Source organism: Protopterus annectens, chromosome 16.part0 (genome assembly GCF_019279795.1).
Source record: "Protopterus annectens isolate FY-2018-M chromosome 16.part0, PAN1.0, whole genome shotgun sequence".
Taxonomy (NCBI): Eukaryota; Metazoa; Chordata; order Ceratodontiformes; family Protopteridae; genus Protopterus; species Protopterus annectens.
The window spans coordinates 669,420,385-669,438,373 of NC_056750.1; the positions used below are offsets into that span (position 1 = coordinate 669,420,385).

At 41.2% G+C, this 17,989-nt stretch overlaps 1 protein-coding gene across 1 annotated transcript in view; it reads right to left on the minus strand.

Moving 5' to 3' along the window:
- Positions 1-15,371, minus strand: part of LOC122790721 (glutamine synthetase-like) — a 37,637-nt gene extending 22,266 nt beyond the window's left edge. The window contains exon 1 of the mRNA XM_044058292.1: positions 15,099-15,371. The gene's annotated coding sequence lies outside the window, so the exon portion shown is untranslated. The remainder of the gene's footprint in view (positions 1-15,098) is intronic.
- Between the last annotated feature and the right edge of the window lie 2,618 nt (positions 15,372-17,989).

The following is a 17,989-nucleotide window of genomic DNA, read 5'->3' on the forward strand; positions in this document are numbered from 1 at the left end:
AATCTAAGTTGTCTGTACATCCAATGAATGCAGAATCCACTCACCCTTGTTCTGTGGATTGGGAAAGAAAGTTGGGAGATGAATGGTCTGATTGAGAGCCACACTGGATACCACCTTAAGCATGAAAGATGGATTGGTCCAGAGAACCACCCTGTCCAAATGAAAAAATAATGAAAGGCTCCACTGCCATAACAGCCTGTAATTCTGAAATCTTTCTAGCTGAAGTGACTTGTAAAGGGAAAGCTGTTTTCCAGGAGAGAAATTTTAGGTCTGCAGTAGCAGCCGGCTCAAAAGGAGGTAGAGTGAGTTTTTCCAAAACAAAATTGAGGTCCCATGCAGGAGTTGTTGCTCTCCTGGGAGGTTTTAAATGTTTGGCCCCTCTGATATACTGCTTTAGCAGAGGATGAGAGAAGAGGGGAGGTTCTGTATTGTAATGGAGCTGAAATGACAGAAACATGGATTTTTATGGAAGAAAAAGATAGGCCCCTGTGAAGCATCTTCGTTAAGTATTGCAGAATCTGAGGAATATTGGGCATTGCTGTGCTTATTCCTTGTGATTGGTTCCAGGCACAGAATCTTTTCCATTTGTCAGCATAAGATTTTCTAGTACTAGGCCTTCTAGCCTCCAAAATGACATCCATCACAGGTTTGCTGAGGGATGCCAAGGGTGAAATTAGTGGATTAGCCACTCTGCAAGATTCAAAGTTTGGAGCAGAGTGTGCAGAATTTGGTAGTTCTGCTGAGATATTAGGTAAGGTGTCTGAGGCAGGTGTCATGGAGGAAGGTGTGACACATTGTGCAGGGGTGGGTACCAGTGTTGGAGAGGCCAGTCTGGAGCAATCAGAATCATTTTTGGTTTGTCCTGACAGAGGGGGAAAAGCATAGACCGATAGGTTTTTCCAGCTGAATGATACAGCATCCACTTTCCAAGCTTCTTTGTGATGAATTCTTGTACAGAATTTTTCCAACTGATAGTTCCGGGGTGAAGCAAATAGATCTATGTCTGGGCTCCCCATTTGTGTGTCAACATGTTGAAAACTTGTGGTTCCAGTTTCCATTCGTGTGGGTCCATAAGATTTCTGCTTAGTTCGTCTGCCAGAGTATATAGCTTTCCTGGCAGGTCAAGGCAGTGTTCCACAATGCCATGGCTAGTCTGCAAAGGGGGTAGGAATGAGTATCCCCCTGCTTGTTTATGTACCACGTAACTGTGGTGTTGTCTGTCTTTATCACTAGTTGTCCTTGATGAAGGTAGTCCTTGAAGGCTGTCAGTGCATTCTGTACAACTAGCATCTCTTTCTGATTGATATGTAGGTGCATTTGATTTGGGTTCCATTTGCCCTGAATGCACTTTCCTGCCAGATGAGCCCCCCCAAACAGTCGGATGCGTCTGTAGTTAGGGTTTGGGCGGCAGAGGGTGGACTGAATGGCAGTCCATTGTTCTGGTGGCAAGCCTCTGCCCACCATAGGAACTCTAGTTGCAGGCAAGGTAAAATAGGAATCATTGTTTCCAGGCTGTGACAATGCTGACTCCATAAATTAAGTACCACTGTAGTTTCCTCATATGCAGACTTGCATATGAATTAGAAGAATGCAGGAGGCCATGTACCCAAAGGCTTGCAGAATTTGTCTTGCAGATAGCAGGGTTTTTGTGGCCACCTGTTTGAAGTAAGTTACCAATTGAATTTGCTTTTCTGGCGAAAGGCAAGTTATCTGGACAGTTGTATTCAAGCTTGCACCCAGGAATGTAATTTTTTGAGAGGGTACCACAGTTGTGATTTCTTTTCGTTTATGGTGTACCCTAGACAAGTTAGAACCCTTTTTACAAACGCCAGATGCTTTAGAAGAAAATCCTTGTTTTCTGCTTGAATTAGACAATCGTCCAGGTATGGATATATTTGAATATTTCTTGGCCTGCAAAATGCGATTACTGGAGCCAGGCACTTTGTGAAGACCCTGGGAGCAGTAGATAAGCCAAAGGGCGGTACGTAGAACTGGTAATGCAAGTAGCCTGCTTTGAAGCAGAGATATCTTGTGCAAGATTCCCTGACTGGGATATGCAGGTAAGCCTCTTTTAAGTCTAGAGTTGCCAATCAGGCATCTTTGCCTAGCATAGGTAGTAACTGTTGAAGAGTCAGCATCTTGAATTTTAGAATATCCACTCTAAACACATTTCTGGACAAGTCCAGAATTGGACGCCATGATTAGTCTTTTCTGGGTACCAGGAAAAGTCTTGAATAGATAGATACCTTGTCCCTTTTCCTCTTCTGATACTGGCTGTTCCTCTTCTGATACTGGCTGAATAGCCCTCATGTTCATGAGGGACAGAACTTGTTTCTGGGCCTCTGCCCACTGATTTGGGGGCAAATCTGGCCATCCGTTTGGGATTGGCAACGTGTGGAAATGAAATCTGTATCCCTGGGATACTATATTTAAAACCCATTTGTCCCGAGTAATAAGTTGCCAGTTTCGTGCATGAAGTGCCAGTTTTCCCCCCAAAGGAGTGTCTAAAGGGTAAGTGCTTGGTGTAGAGGGACGTCATTGAGACTGTTTACCATAAGGAGGTGCCTTGTTTCCAGATTTGGAGGTGGAGGCACCCTATTGTTTTGTTCTAAAAGTTCCTTGTGACTGAAACCTGGATCCTTTGGAATGTCTCGATTTAACTTGAGCGGCTCTCGAGGGGACTGGAAAGGACCAGTTCTTAGTAGGCCAGTGCCTACTAAACCTTGGGAGGTTGCACTTGTAAGAAATCTTTCAGTTTGCATAGATTCAGCTTCATCTTCCATCTTTTTTAACACTTCTTCAGCCTTATTACCAAAGAGACGGTCATGTTGTAAAGGAGCATCCAACAATTTTGCTTTAACATGGTCAGGCAGAGTTTGCTCTAAGCCAAGCATGCCTTCTGAGCACAGATCCAGTTACAGCAGCCCTGCAAGAGGCCTCCAAAGAATCAAAACCACATTGCAAAGTACGTTTTCCAACTTGTTCAGCTGAATGCAATAAATCTTGCAACTCTATTTTCCACACAGTCAGAGATTAACATAATTTTCTGTTTAAGTAGTCCCATGATATGCTGTCGACATTTAAGCATACGAAACTGACAGTTTAAAGCCCCGACTGCCAAGGTTGCAGACGTGTAAACCTTCTTACCCCATCTATCCAGCGCCCTGGAATCTCTATCAGAAGGGGTAGGATTTTAAGCAGTAGAGGCCTTAATACCCTTGGGACCCTGAGAAATGGTTTCAGGATCAGCAGTAGGATTTTGAGAAGGATTTTGTTGGAGTCAGGAACCCTGTAGTATCTGTCCGGCTTACTAGGAGCCGGAGGCAGAGAATCAGGATTCATACTAGACTCTGAAAAATCATCAACAATGTCTAGAACAGGAGGTATAGCCAAAGGCCTATGAGGAAGAAGAAAATCCTAAGTCTCTTTTTAGATTCAGAGAAATCCTGACTTTCCCAGTGGAAATGTTCTCTTAAGGTATGTAATGTTTCTCCAAAAGAGAAATCCTCAGGGGGAGAGGCAGAAGGAATGGAATCTTATGTGTCAGACTCCTCATAAGTATGTATGGATAAATACTGTTCAGAAGAAAATACTGTTCATAAGAAAAATCAGAAGAAATAGAATCCTGATCAGATGACTCCTAATCCAGGTCTTGCCTAGGCCTCTTAGCAGGAGGGAAGTTGGCTACCCCTGATCAAGGTAATTAAATCTTCAAAAGAGATGAGATACACAAAACTCCTCCGTCCTCCGAGAACACCAAAATAAAACTCAAGTCGCCAAAATGTAAAACGAACAAAATGTATTAGGTTTAAGCTTCTCCCAAGCTTTTCGGTTACAATACACCAACTTCCTCAGAAAACTCCTAAGAGAAATAAAAGCGGAAACGTCACTCGATCACTACCCTTTAAATACCCGCACATCTTATCTATAGAAGAATATACAAAATATCATTGAATGCATAGAAAAAAACGCCTCAAAAACATTATATTAATCAGAAAAAGAACCCGATTGATTAAAAACATGTAAAAATAGTAGATGTTACTTATTTGATGAGCCAGCATGTTGTTAAATTTAATGAATGTAAATGATGGAATTTTAATGTCACATCATGCAATAAATCAGAATGAAAATAAACCATCAATAACCCCTGGGTACTTTAGTCATCTAATGCTACTACCGACTACAAAACAACTACTACCGAAAGCTACTCTACAATCAAATAAAAAACTATCCTATTTGATGAGCCAGCATGTTGTTAAATTTAATGAATGTAAATGATGGAATTTTAATGTCACATCATGCAATAAATCAGAATGAAAATAAACCATCAATAACCCCTGGGTACTTTAGTCATTTAATGCTACTACCGACTACAAAACTACTACTACCAAAAGCTACTGTACAATCAAATAAAAAACTATCCTATTTGTTATTGTATGTATATTTATAATTAAAACTAATTTCTATAATTTTACTTATGTATGTATGCCATAATGAAAATCAGTAGGTACAATAGATACTATCTAGTTAAACTCTTAAGTTACAATACAAATAGGATAATTTTTTATTTGATTGTACAGTAGCTTTCGGTAGCAGTTTAGTAGTCGGTAGTAGCATTAGATGAGTAAAGTACCCAGGGGTTATTGATGGTTTATTTTCATTCTGATTTATTGCATGATGTGACATTAAAATTCCATCATTTACATTTAATCAATCGGGTTCTTTTTCTGATTAATATAATGTTTTTGAGGAGTTTTTATATGTATTCAATGATATTTTGTATATTCTTCTATAGATAAGATGTGCGGGTATTTAAAGGGTAGTGATAGAGTGACGTTGTTTCCGCTTTTATTTCTCTTAGAGTTTTCTGAGGAAGTTGGTGTATTGTAACAGACGAAAAGCTTGGGAGAAGCTTAAACCTAGTAAATTTTGTTAGTTTTACATTTTGGCGACTTGGAGTTTTATTTTGGTGTTCGAGGGACGGAGGAGTTTTGTGCATCTCATCTCTTTTCCAGTGTGTCTACATTTCCTTGGTTTGTCGACGTAATTAAATCTTCAGCCATTTTGATCGTTTTTTTTATGCATAGGGGCCTGCAGACGTGGCCCAAGTGTCGTTTTTTTAGACATAGAAGTAGATTTTGGCCTTAGTTTTGAAGATGGCGTCGGTTTAATATACAAATATTTAGGCCTGAAAACACCCTCAGAAGCCGGTGCCTTCACAGCAGCTCTAGACCCATCTAAGGTAGAGACATCTGCGGGTTGAATACTTAAAGCATCTCGCGGCATACCGGACTCCGAATGGGTCTCAGTAGAGGCCTGAGAATCAAAAGTAGCGGGCATCAGGGGCTGCGAAAGCGCCTCACTGAGTACTGGCTAACTAGCTTAGGAGAAGCGTTGTCAGTTTTGGACCTCGACGGCCTGTCTTTTTCTTTCCGTTTTTTTTTTTAGGTATTCTGGTAGTCAGAATGCTAACAGAACGTCATTTCTGGATAGTTAAATCGTGAGCCAAAATATTTAGAAGCAAAAAGGTACCGATGTTTAATAGTGAGTTGATTAAATCTAGCATAAAACCGACAAGGTACGTTATGATCAGGGCCTAGGCAAGGAATACAGTACAAAATGAAAATCCTTATGAGGCGTTTGCTTCCCACAAGTAATGCAATTATTAACTTTTACTGACATCGGTAAGGAGCAGGAAAAGGTTTCCCCAACGGGGTACTTAGCTTTTAGTTGAAGACTTGGTTCTGAAACTCGAAAACGAATATTTCAGAGGTCGGCCGACTGGCACTTGAGAACTGCTTCTGCTTCGGGCACTGCACGGCACGAAAGACTGATGTAATGGTGTCGGCTGCATGTTTTATACCCCTGACGACCTGACGTCATGGATGAAGCGACAGCAACAGATGCAGGACCCAAGACTTTCTTAATCAGGCCGACTGAGAGCAACCTGCCAGCAGGTTACCCGAATGTAATGACTGCAACAGTGAAACACGAAGAACATCTACAAATTTAAGGTATCCAGAACAAGAAGCGGAACAAAACGGAATAGCAAGCCAGCACTGCAAGAATCCACCACTTTATTAACGCTACCGAGTTCACACGTTTTCAATTCTGATTTAATTATGAAGTTTTAATTTTAAAATGATTTAAAAGCATTGTACATATTTTATTTAATGCAGTTTATACATGATTTTAACTGATTGTACCATCGGCAGATATTATATGGCCAGTAGGGGGTTGTTGCATTATCATATAGTATGTGGCATATTTTCATATATTTTTAATGTCTGAATGTGTTTATCCATTTCAATGAACTTCAGAAGTTTACTAAGTACTATGTACCTTATAAGTGGGTTGTTTTTTTATGGAACTCTTAGGGCTTAGTTTAAAATGCTTTATAAATGATGCTTTACAACAAACTGTGTAGTACATTTTACTATTGAGGACATTTTTACGTCATTTACTGATTAATTAGATGAGATTTATGATTGGTGTCACGAAAACCTAATATTAATGGGTGTATTTCTGATGAATTCTTTTTTTAGACGAAAACTTGTGAACTCGGTAGCGTTAATAAAGTGTTCGGTGGATTCTCACAGTGCTGGCTTGCTATTCAGTTTTGGTCCGCTTCTTGTTCTGGTTATTAGTGACTGCTGTGGAACATGTATCTCTCTTTCTTTGACAAATTTAAGGTATGCTACTCGGGCCTTAAAAAGAAACTGAAGTTTTTTTCACACTTCCACACAATGTTTCTTTCTCTAGTCAAGGACTGCACTGAAATTTTGAATGAACTTTTGTGCAACTTAAAATGATCAAAGTTCTGGTTAAAAACTTGAACCTTGCTATCTATGGCTTAGAGGTTTATTTCATGTTACAGACCCCAAACATTCAGCTTACTGATAACACTGCAGTGAAATGGTCACCTTCCCCGGTGGCTGTTGTAAAATTAAAAGCAAATGGACTAAGCTTAAACCATTCCAGTAGTGGGGCTGCACCCCCAATGCGAGAACTTTGCTTCAACACCCTCCATCGCTAAATTTACTATCAAGGTTTATTGGTAGTTACTAGGCTTGCAGTCCAGTGGCCTGTTGAAGAGTCAAGCCCAAATTCCCAGCTGCCCCCTAAGCATAGTCTCCAAGTGACTTAACCAAGGTTGTACAGTAGGCACGAGGGCTAAAGGAATGAAACTCTGCACCACAGGCTTAACCCTCTGTGCAAACAGCCAGGTTGCAAAAACTGCCAGTTTGTAATATCTCAGGAAAAATTCCCCTATTCTCAAGAGCTGGCGTGACCTTAAAGGCAGTATAACTTTACAGACTATATGCAAAACCCTAAATTGTGCAGAGGCACACACCCTCCCATGAAAAAAGGACACGCTTTCAAATTGCATCAATACAAGTACAGTGAAACAGTTTACAACACAACAGTAAACAATCTAGAGTAGCTGAATGCAGCACTCTGGTAACTAGGGGTAGACCCTGGCTTGGTAGATTAACACTCTTGCTGCCAAAGAGTTTTATACAATGCCATGAACTACAATGGCAGTGCTGCTCTCCTTCTCAGGAACATCTACCAGGTGTGATAGGTTAGGCAGAAGAGTGCAGAACATCCCCACTCTCCTACTCACCCCCCAAAAAGTCTAATCGCAGGTCAAGGCTGACAAGACCAGTGACCAACCCTCCTTCCCTCCTGTATTTCCTCACTTGCTGTAAATGCTATCCCGGTTCAAGGGTGGGGACTGAGCAGCATATCTCTCAAATGTCCACAGTTTTACAGAATGCCCAGAAGGTCTTGGCTTGTTCCTCGTAAAATGTGTGGCTTTCTGGTAAATCGTTGAGTATTGAAGCCACTAAAGGAAAACAGAAATTTGAGTTTTAGACTTCATACCCTTTAGTAATACACAGTGGTGGTGCAGCAGTAGCATTTTTGCCTCACAGCAAGAGGTTCTCCCGTTCGATTCTCGGCTGGAGCACCTTCTGTGTGGAGTCTGCATGTCCTCCCCGCGGTCAAATGGCATTCAAAAGACATGCCTAGAATGGGCGTGACTTCTTTGAATGTTGGGCGTCGAGCTGGCACCTCAGGACCCGGAAAAAAAAATCTATTGCCAATCATTAGTGGACCTGAGTTACACTGTGGCGACCCCTAACCGAGAAAAGCCGAAAGAACAACATCCTTTAGTAACACAAAAGCTGTCCAGCAATTTGCTAGGTATGCGAGCACAATATTTAATACATGTCCAAGATTTGGGCACTGTCCATAATTCATGCACAAAAATGAATGCTGCACAGGAACCTATTCGTGTTTTTATGGTTTGCATCGAGGCGTGCAATAGGCAGCATGGGGTCCGCAGTCCAGCCCATCTAAACAATTTATTTGGCATAATGAATGCCCCATAAACTGCTTTGACTGTGCAGGTTCACGCTGGGCATGGCAATGAGGCTGTCCAAATGTGATGAACATGGTAATTTGGCCATCTTATACATCGTAAAGTAAGATATGTGGCCCCCTGAACCAACGTGGTTGGAAATGCTTATAAACATTTGTTGTCGGAATGCCTTTTATTGAACCCAACTACATCTCACATTTTAAAGTAACTCAGACTTCCGGAATGTTGAATGCTCGTTCACAAACAAATGGGAATTAGACCCTCCCTCCCCCAATCAGTTCATTCCAAGATCACAAAAGTTTAACACCTTTGGCATTCTCCCATCCCCCCTTCCAGTACCTTTACCTCACCACTCTATCTTCTGGTGTTGCATCACCAGGTTAAGCAGTTCCTTCACTCACTAGCTGAATCACATATAATGATATACTCCTCTTTACTACCCCTCTTGTTCACACCATACCTCCTTACCTTGTATGAAAACCAGTTTCTTACGGGATTTCAGGTCCCAAAAGGCCATACTATCACCCCAGCTGCAAATCCTTCCACCTTCAACCATACTTGCACAGTACCAGATCCTAGCCAACATCTTGTTCAGTCTATCAACATCTCAACCCCAGGCACATTAGCTCTAGATCCAAACACTACCACAAACTAATAAACAAATTCCTGAAGTTCATCACCAAGTATAGACTCAACCTAATACTTGGTGGTGATATTCATCCCAACCCTGTCCCACTCACTTCAGCTACACATACCCCCTCTACTTGTAATCTAAGCTACAAACCTACAATTAATAGGCCAACTAACTCTCTCCTAGTCTGTCATCTCAATATAAGAAGCATTAATAACAAGGTACATGAATTGCATGCACTTCTGGATGTCCACTCCCCTGAGATTCTATGTTTATCTGAAACCTGGTTAAAACCTAACACTAAAGACAATGAAGTGTTACCACCTGGGTACAACATACACAGGCTGGATTGTGCTTCAAGGAAGGGGGTGGGGGTAGCTGTACTCTATAAATCTGAGTTGAATGTCACCATAGATGTAATACAACCTCCTCAGATTAATAACTCTGAGATTCTTGCCACCAAATTGCAACTTCATAAAAATAAATGAATTAATATCATCTGTATGTACATTCCCCCAGGTAACAATATATCTACATTTGAAGATACCATGCACTGGTTATCATGTCACTACCCCCAAGAAACCCTACTACTTGGAGACTAACATAGACTGGGGCACCTGTTCCTTAGAATCCCCAACCACCCATATTAACCTGCATGCATTTTTAGAATCCCCAACCACCCATATTAACCTGCATGTATTTACACAAATCATATCCACCCCTACCAGGATAGGTAAACCCAACCAAAAAGAAAGTATACTTGACTGGGTACTCAAACAGTCACCCCCAACTGTACACCTCTGGTACCCTCCTTAATGGCCTAAGCGCTAACCTTCTCACATATGTAATTAAGCACAAAACCATTAATTCCCAACAACCCTTACTCAGAAAGGTTAGAAACAATAAAAACTTTGACCCTGCCAAATTCCAACAAGAACTAAACTCATGTAATTGGTCTATTCTAAAACACCTCCCCTTAGAGGAAGCAGTAGCATACTTTAACAACAAATTCCTTGAGATCCTTGATTTGCATGCACCTGTTAGTTCAGAGAGAACCAAGGCAAACCTGCACCATGGCTTTCTAGAGTCTAAACTCAAAATTACCCTTAGAAACAAAGCAAGGGCTTTATGGCGTTCTAAAGACCCTCAAGATCACATTAAATACAGGCAATCCAGGAACGAAACCAAAAAATCAATTTTACAAGACAAAAAACAATACTACTGTAATTTACAGACAGTAAATCAAAATAACCCTCAGAAGTTTTGGGCAGGTTTAAATAAACTACTACATCCTGGACAAACTTCAACCCCAATCCCTGCTGCTACTATTGATAAAACCCCTGAAGATGTTTCTGATAGTTTTAACCAATTCTTTACTGAGACAATTCAAGCCCTAGCTAGCCAACTGCCTCCTAGCTCCCCTGGTCCTGAAAGTAGCACCCCTAGAAACCTACTTGCGTTCAGCTTCCAACCAGTCGCCACTTCACTTATCCGTACCTTGATCAAAAAATTAAAACCCACTACACTTTCTGCTGATCAACTCCCTGCAGAGTACCTACAAAAAAATCAGCTGATGCTATGGTTTACCCCGTCTCAATACTAATCAATCGAACCATAGTAGAAGCTAAAATTCCCACCATCTGGAAAATATCCTATGTAATCCCACTTCACAAAGGAGGCAGCTCTACTGAATTCTCCAATTATAGGCCAATAGCTATACTCTCTCCACTTGCAAAGATTATGGAAAAATGTATTCATAGACAATTCATGCACCACCTAATCCAAAATCGCCTTATGGCAGACACTCAGCATGGCTTCCGTCCTCATCACAGCACTACTTCAGCCCTCCTAGCCTTTACTAACACCATAAACCATAATCGCAACAATTATATAACCTCAGCCCTCTTTTTTGATCTTTCCAAGGCATTCGATATGGTTGATCACCAACTTTTAATCCATACCCTGCAAACACTCTGTCTAGATACTGGAGCCCTCCAATGGTTTCAATCCTACCTGAATGGTTGACAGCAGGCTGTCCTCTGGCAGAACAAACTCTCTAACCTTCTACCCAACACTCTCGGAGTACCACAAGGCTCTATACTAGGGCCCTTGCTGTTCTCCATCTTCATTAACGACCTTTATACTGTCATCCCAAAAGTCAGCTGTATCCAATATGTTGGTGACTCTACTCGGATTTGCTCAGCCACATCTCCAGTAGAGTTATGGTCAGCTACCCAGACCACCTTTAATACAATAGAAAACTGGCTTTCTGAACATAGTCTCATCCTAAATCCCAAAAAAACTAAAATGCTGTTATTTTCACCAACACGTAGGTCTACCGCTTTCACCTTTACCATAAAATCAAATGATGGCACAATAATATCCCCCGACCCATCTACAAAACTATTAGGTGTCATCATAGACAATAATCTCAAATTTGACCTACATGTTAACCAAACTATCAAAACCATCAATAAAAAACTAGGGTCACTTTACAGAATAAAAGCCTTCCTAACCCCTCCAGCTAAAATTGCCATAGCTCGCTCTCACCTTCTTTCAACCCTTCTGTATGCATCCCCTCTACTCTCGAATTTGAACAAGACTGTCCTTAACAAACTCTCAATTTGCTACAACCACATTGCCAGGTTTGCCACTGGGCTGCCTTTTAGGATACATCATTGCATCAATCTAAATCAGCTTGGTTGGCTTGAACTACCTAGCCTAATCCAGTATAACCAACTGATTATGGCCTATAATATCCTCTATAATCTGGACAATACTCCTGTACTATTATCACCCCCTACAACAATCCTAGACCGCTTCGATCCTCTAACAAACTACTAATTCAGACTAGCAAAATTAACAACACCGCCGGTGACTCTCTCTTTGCAAACTCTGTAAGTAGATCCTGGAACTCTCTTCCAGCTGATATTACCTTACTTTCCACTTTAGGTCAATTTAAAACTAGACTCAAACAACATTTGTCACTTAACTGGCTATGTCAATGTATCAAGCCTGGCTAACTCGAATGTGTAAAAATATGTTAACCAGTTTACTGTATAATTTAATTTAATCCTGACTTGTGCTCAGGACTAACTTTAACCTGTGGAACTTGTTTAACTTGCTTACTTATGTAATCTCTGTAAATAATCTGTTTGTAATATGTAATGCTGGTATTATGCAATGCTGTATCTGCTTACCCTTGGAGCTTTTCTCCCCGGGCCTCCGCTGAAAATGGACATGCATCCAGTCGGACTATCCCGGTCAACAAATGTAAAATGAAAATAAAAAATAAATAAAAAGTACAGTACAGAAAAATCATAAGCTCATCCAGAATTCCAGCATCAAACTATTGAAAAGCCCGACTATGAAGTTTGGTGCAAACATTACCCGCTTACACTAAGTCAGACCCATGGTGAACAAGAATGTTTTTTCATAGCACCCCCTCTTTCCCATACGTGGTGCAAGAAATCTCGACAATGCCAAAATCAAGGGGGGGGGGGTCAAAGGCCCAAGAAATAGGGTCATATTTTAATTGTTCCAATAAACTCAAACAATTGCTAGAACAGGTTTTGCATCACTATGTATTTTATGAAATATACTAGGTCTGAAACTCAAATACCTGGCATTATTAAGTGACTTAAATCCTCAATGATTTCCCTGGAAACCACAAATTTTATAAGACAGCCAAAACATGCATAATCTTGACATTATGCGAGAATCTTAAGTTTAGAGTTATGATTTTCCCCCACAAGAGTTCAGATAACACCCCCATCCTATGTCTTGCGATCGGCAATGGTCCTGGACATTTGTAAGGTTAGCACAGAGAGTCAAAAATAGGAATAAGTAGAGCTCCGCCTCTGCAGAGGGTTTGTACTTTTACACACTTCAAGAACGAAAACCACTGGCAGTCTGCCATAACACAAAATGGGTAAAGATAACCATTAAAAACAGAAGCTGTCGGCAGCATAGCAACAATTTCGCTGGCCGGACAGTCACAAGCTCCTCCTCCAGCTTCCCAACCACCACCCCGTAGCATTCAAGGGTCAGCAAAGGCTCCTCCTACTGCATTAGGATAAGCGGTTACTCACGTGACAGGTAGATTTCTCAAGAAAAACAACTCGCAGGAGTAAAAGACAGTCGAGAGCCGTTGTACAGCCCTTTTAAAACATACGTATCACTCAGCCTTTACCACACAAAGAGGCCAAACAAATAGAAAGCGTGGCTTTCACCATCTCAGACTAATGTTTTGTCTGTTTTTTTATAAAACTGTGGTTTTCTAACAAGTCATCGAGGAATAAAGTCAGAAAATAATGCCAATTTAGTTTCAGACTTTAATGTCCTTCCGAAATCTCGTCCTGCTGCTTCCCCGTCATTACTTACGACCTGGTTCGGACTTACTGCACTAAGAGATTGGGATATAAGAAAGAGAAGGGAGGGCACAGTTTGACCACCCATCTCCAAAACGATACATAAACGTGGGACAAATGGGCAATTATTATTTGTTGATCGGGACAGTCCGACTGGATACATGTCCATTTTCAGCGGAGGCCGGGGGGGCTCCCAACATAATACGCATTGAACATTTAGTAAATGCTAGTTTCATGCAGATCCAGGGATCCATGCTGGAGGGATAGGTTCCTACGCATTGAACATTTAGTAAATGCTAGTTTCATGCAGATCCAGGGATCCATGCTGGAGGGATAGGTTCCTACGCATTGAACATTTAGTAAATGCTAGTTTCATGCAGATCCAGGGATCCATGCTGGAGGGATAGGTTCCTGACCCAGAGACTCCCCAGACTCTGGAATAGATTGCCCATACATGTCAAGCAGTGTGTCTCTTTGGTCCTCTTCCTTGATGATTGGGTGGGAGATAGGAAATTCACCCGGGGATCACGTCAGTCGCACTGCTAGACAGGGGTCCAGGGAAGTAAATAGTGTGGGAAGAAACAGCCAGGGAATTGCTATGGCTAGGCTTGTATAGGCCCTATGGCTGATAAACGGTAGGCTGTCACCTTTCTAAAGGGCTTCCTCACCACACACACTTCTGTTTTACTGTCAGGATTTTAACAACCTGTGATTCAGGTTTTTCCAACACAGCAGTTTGTCAACACGTGGGAGGTACTCCACTTTGAAGAGTTACAAAAGTCAAATCAAGACTGCTTCTAGTTCGGCATACCTCTTAAGAGTAAGAACTCCGAGCACACAATTAATGGGGAGACAAAGCCCTAAACAAGGGAGCGACATACTGTTCTTAAAACGGACAAAGTCGCCAGAATGACAGATTTTGTATTAGCAAGCATGTTCTAAAGAACATTAAGCCTGAAAGCAACTTCGATATTTAACGACATGACAGAAGTACATACACGTTGCGAAGAACATGCCAAAGCCACAAGATAAAAAAGTGGACAAATGAAATATTGGTTTTGGGGGGGGGGGGTCAAGGTTGATGAAATAGCCCGACCTCATGAGCAAAACGGGAATAAAATAGTTAAGGATTTGTGGAATCTGATACATTCTGGATAGAGCAGAGATACGTAGCTCAACTACAGCAGTTGTCCCCATCTACTTGTTTAGAGTGCGAGTCATATTATTACTTTGCCTACTTAACTTGCACCACTCAGGTAGCGGAAGTGACCAGGACACAGCTCTGGAGCACGAGGCAGTTTCGAACTAAAACTCTACATATTCGGGACTCTGCTACAGCAACTGGAATGGTCTTCCATAAACAGCGCCAGTCCATCTCTAGCAAACTCGCAATAAAGTTATAAAAACAAATGGTTATACATCTAGACTTACGAAGCCTGCAGGCAATACTTATCTTTTGCAAGGAACAGCTCAAGTGTTCTCTGCATTGCTCCGGCGCCGAGCAATATAAAAATTACAACAAAGAAGAGATCAACCCTGCTTCAATCTCAATGTTAAGAACAAGACCGCTTCCATTAACAAAACACGCATGCAAACACCGTCAAAGAAGAGTTGGTTCAGCATTTCATACCGAGATTGAGAACCGGCAACTCGCTTTTTATATAATCTAACCAAGAGGCAAATAAAACATTTTCCTTAACGTTTACGATACCTTTGTTTCCGGAAAATATGCCCCAAGTTCAGAAGATGCGTTACCGGCTAGATGGTAAACGATCAGCCCGGAGGGATGAAGGTAGATGGAATAAAATCAACCCTCCAGAACCGTGCCCGGTATCCGAACTCGTTAGGCACCAATTGAATTTATGCAGCATCCCAAACGAAAAACATCTTAGGCTGGTATGAGCTGGTTTCTATCGCTCTACATATTTATAACCGGTACCCCCCCTTTACAAAAGTCGGGCCCTCCCAGTTCTTAGAAACGGTAAAAGGCAGATGCATACTGCCTCCATTCAAAGAGTTGCAAGGTTATTGATTGGTACTTGCAATTTTATTTTGTACGAAGTAGTGTGAGGTCGTGCGCGAAGCTGACGGGATCGGGTTACAGACAGTGGCGCAAGACCTCCTCGCGCCGCCCTTGGAAGGCGGACACTTCTTCAAATTTCGTAGGTGCTGATGCAAACTCCCCAGGAGTTTCTCAAGAAACCGTGGAGTTCACGGAATTAGAGCAAACTTGTTTTTCACAACTTTCTAGCCAATGACTTTACAACAGGATCTTCAGCTATAAACTGGGGTAATGCATGACTGGTATTACTTTCAGAGGAGGTGCCCTGAAGAACCTGTTATGGTATTTTTTTCCCCGTTTCCCTATCTTGGGACGCATTTGTCTAATTATAAAGAAATATTTTGATGTTTTAGATGGTGGGTGTGGTTTTCTGACTTCAAAAAGTGTACTGGAATTGTTGGAAATGTTTTATTATTTGCTGACGCATTAAACATAAGTAATGTATTATGCTCTGCAAAGACGAGCTTTCAGTCTCCCAAATGTGGAACTGTTCGCAAAACGTGGGACAAAGGACGATTGCATGGGCCGTCATTAGGTAAAATGGGGTCATAAGCCAAATGCTCTGAGGTGACCAGATTGTGCTTACCAAATTTCCGGAGCCCCCTTTTCTTCATAAGCTAGCGCAGCACCCTCCCATACATTTTTGCATATTTTGGGTAACTGTCAAAAGTTTTCTAATGTCCGGGAACAGCTCCACATACCCCCATGCAAAGGACTTCACCTCATCGCCCCACTAAACCAATGTAATTAACTTTAAAATCACAAAACTTCAAAACCAGCTCTGAGCTCCATTATCCAGGATTCACGAAAAGAGGAGTCAATGACACAATCAAACACCTTACCACGCATCCCTACAGAGTGTCTGAAACTTCTTCCAGTGGCACTCTTTGATGTGTGCTTTCTGCCGTATTTTAACCATACTGCAGTCCTTGCCTCCAAAAATACTGCTTAAATTAGATTTTATAATAAAGTAAGAATAGAGCAGTTGTTCATAGTTTTCTTTATCTCTCTGCTATCAGCTTCTACTAAACAATAAAAGTTGTGAATTCAGAACTCAATTAGTTCATTGAACCTGTTTAGTGAGAAAAGAAGGCAGCTGTAAATTTCTCCAAAACATAGGACAAGATCTGTCAGCCCACAGAAGATAAGATCATACCTCTCAACCTGGAAACATCAAAAATCTGGACAAGGCCCATGAAAAATAGGTACAAATCTGTACGCTGATTAACATCTAATTTGTATACATAATTATGTAACCCCACCCACTCCAATGTAATTGTGGATACTAACTTTCGAACGCAAATTGAAGAACAGACAACCAAAACATGGCACCAGAGTCCCCCTACAGCCATTCCAGTGTCCTGTTACCTGGCTATTTTGCCCCATTTACCATAAACACTAATGTATGCATACTGCTTTACTTCTACAATGATTTGAATTTTATTTTTACATTTTCCAGCACAACAATGCAGAAATACTAAAAGACATCATCTGGTAAACAAAGCAATACTGTCTCACAATGAAAATAGGCTTGACATTAAACTTTGCCCTTATTAATGGACATGCTGCACCTCAGAAAATCCAAATCCCATCGAGCTACGAGCTCGAGAGACTTGAACCTCAGCACTGAAATAAATAGGACATGCTGGAGGGACAGATTCATAACCCAGAGGCTCCCTTCACTCTGGAATAAAATCCCAGTCCAGGTTAGGCAGAGTCCCTCATTGACTCGCTTCAAGAGGAATCTTGATGAGTGGATGGGAGATCGTAGGTTTACCCCGGGTATCACTTCTGTGTCACTAATAGACAGAGGCACAGTATACTAACCTCGAAAAAGGACATAGCAAAATAAATTTAAAATGGGTGGCGAAAGCCAAACACATTCTGGCTAGGCTTATAAATGCCCTAGGGCAGATAGCCTAGTATGAACCTATGAAACTCACATTCATTGAAACCCACACCACATCCAAAGAAAATGCATCTGGCCAGTGGTGGATAAAGATTACCTTTGGGCTGTTTTCAAATCATTGGCCCCTTGCACACAAAACAAGAAACATACATGTGTTCTTTTCTTTATACACCTTCCTGACTTTATTAAATTATATTCCTTTTATAATACAACACACATGTTAGAGCGCATTTTAAATTTATTGTTTGAACATCACCAGTAATCTGTACTGTAGGCAATGAAACAAAACACATGAACCAATAATGACAAAACTGCACAATTCAGTACTTTTCCATCATAAAAGTCTGCTTCCACACCCACACTATAAATAGAATGACAGTAGTGTAAGCCATAGGCATCTTGCACAGCTTCTTACACTTATTTTCAATTTCATTTTTTTTTTGGGGGGAGGGGGACAAAGGGTCAACCAGGGGCACATTTTAAACATTGCTTGTATAATTTTGTAAAGTTGCTAGAATAAAATGTTGTGCTACATCATGAATTTCACTGGCAGGTTTTGAACCCAGGACTCTATGCACTACATTCAGAACAACATACCACTATCCAATTCACTGGCCAGGATAATTTCTCA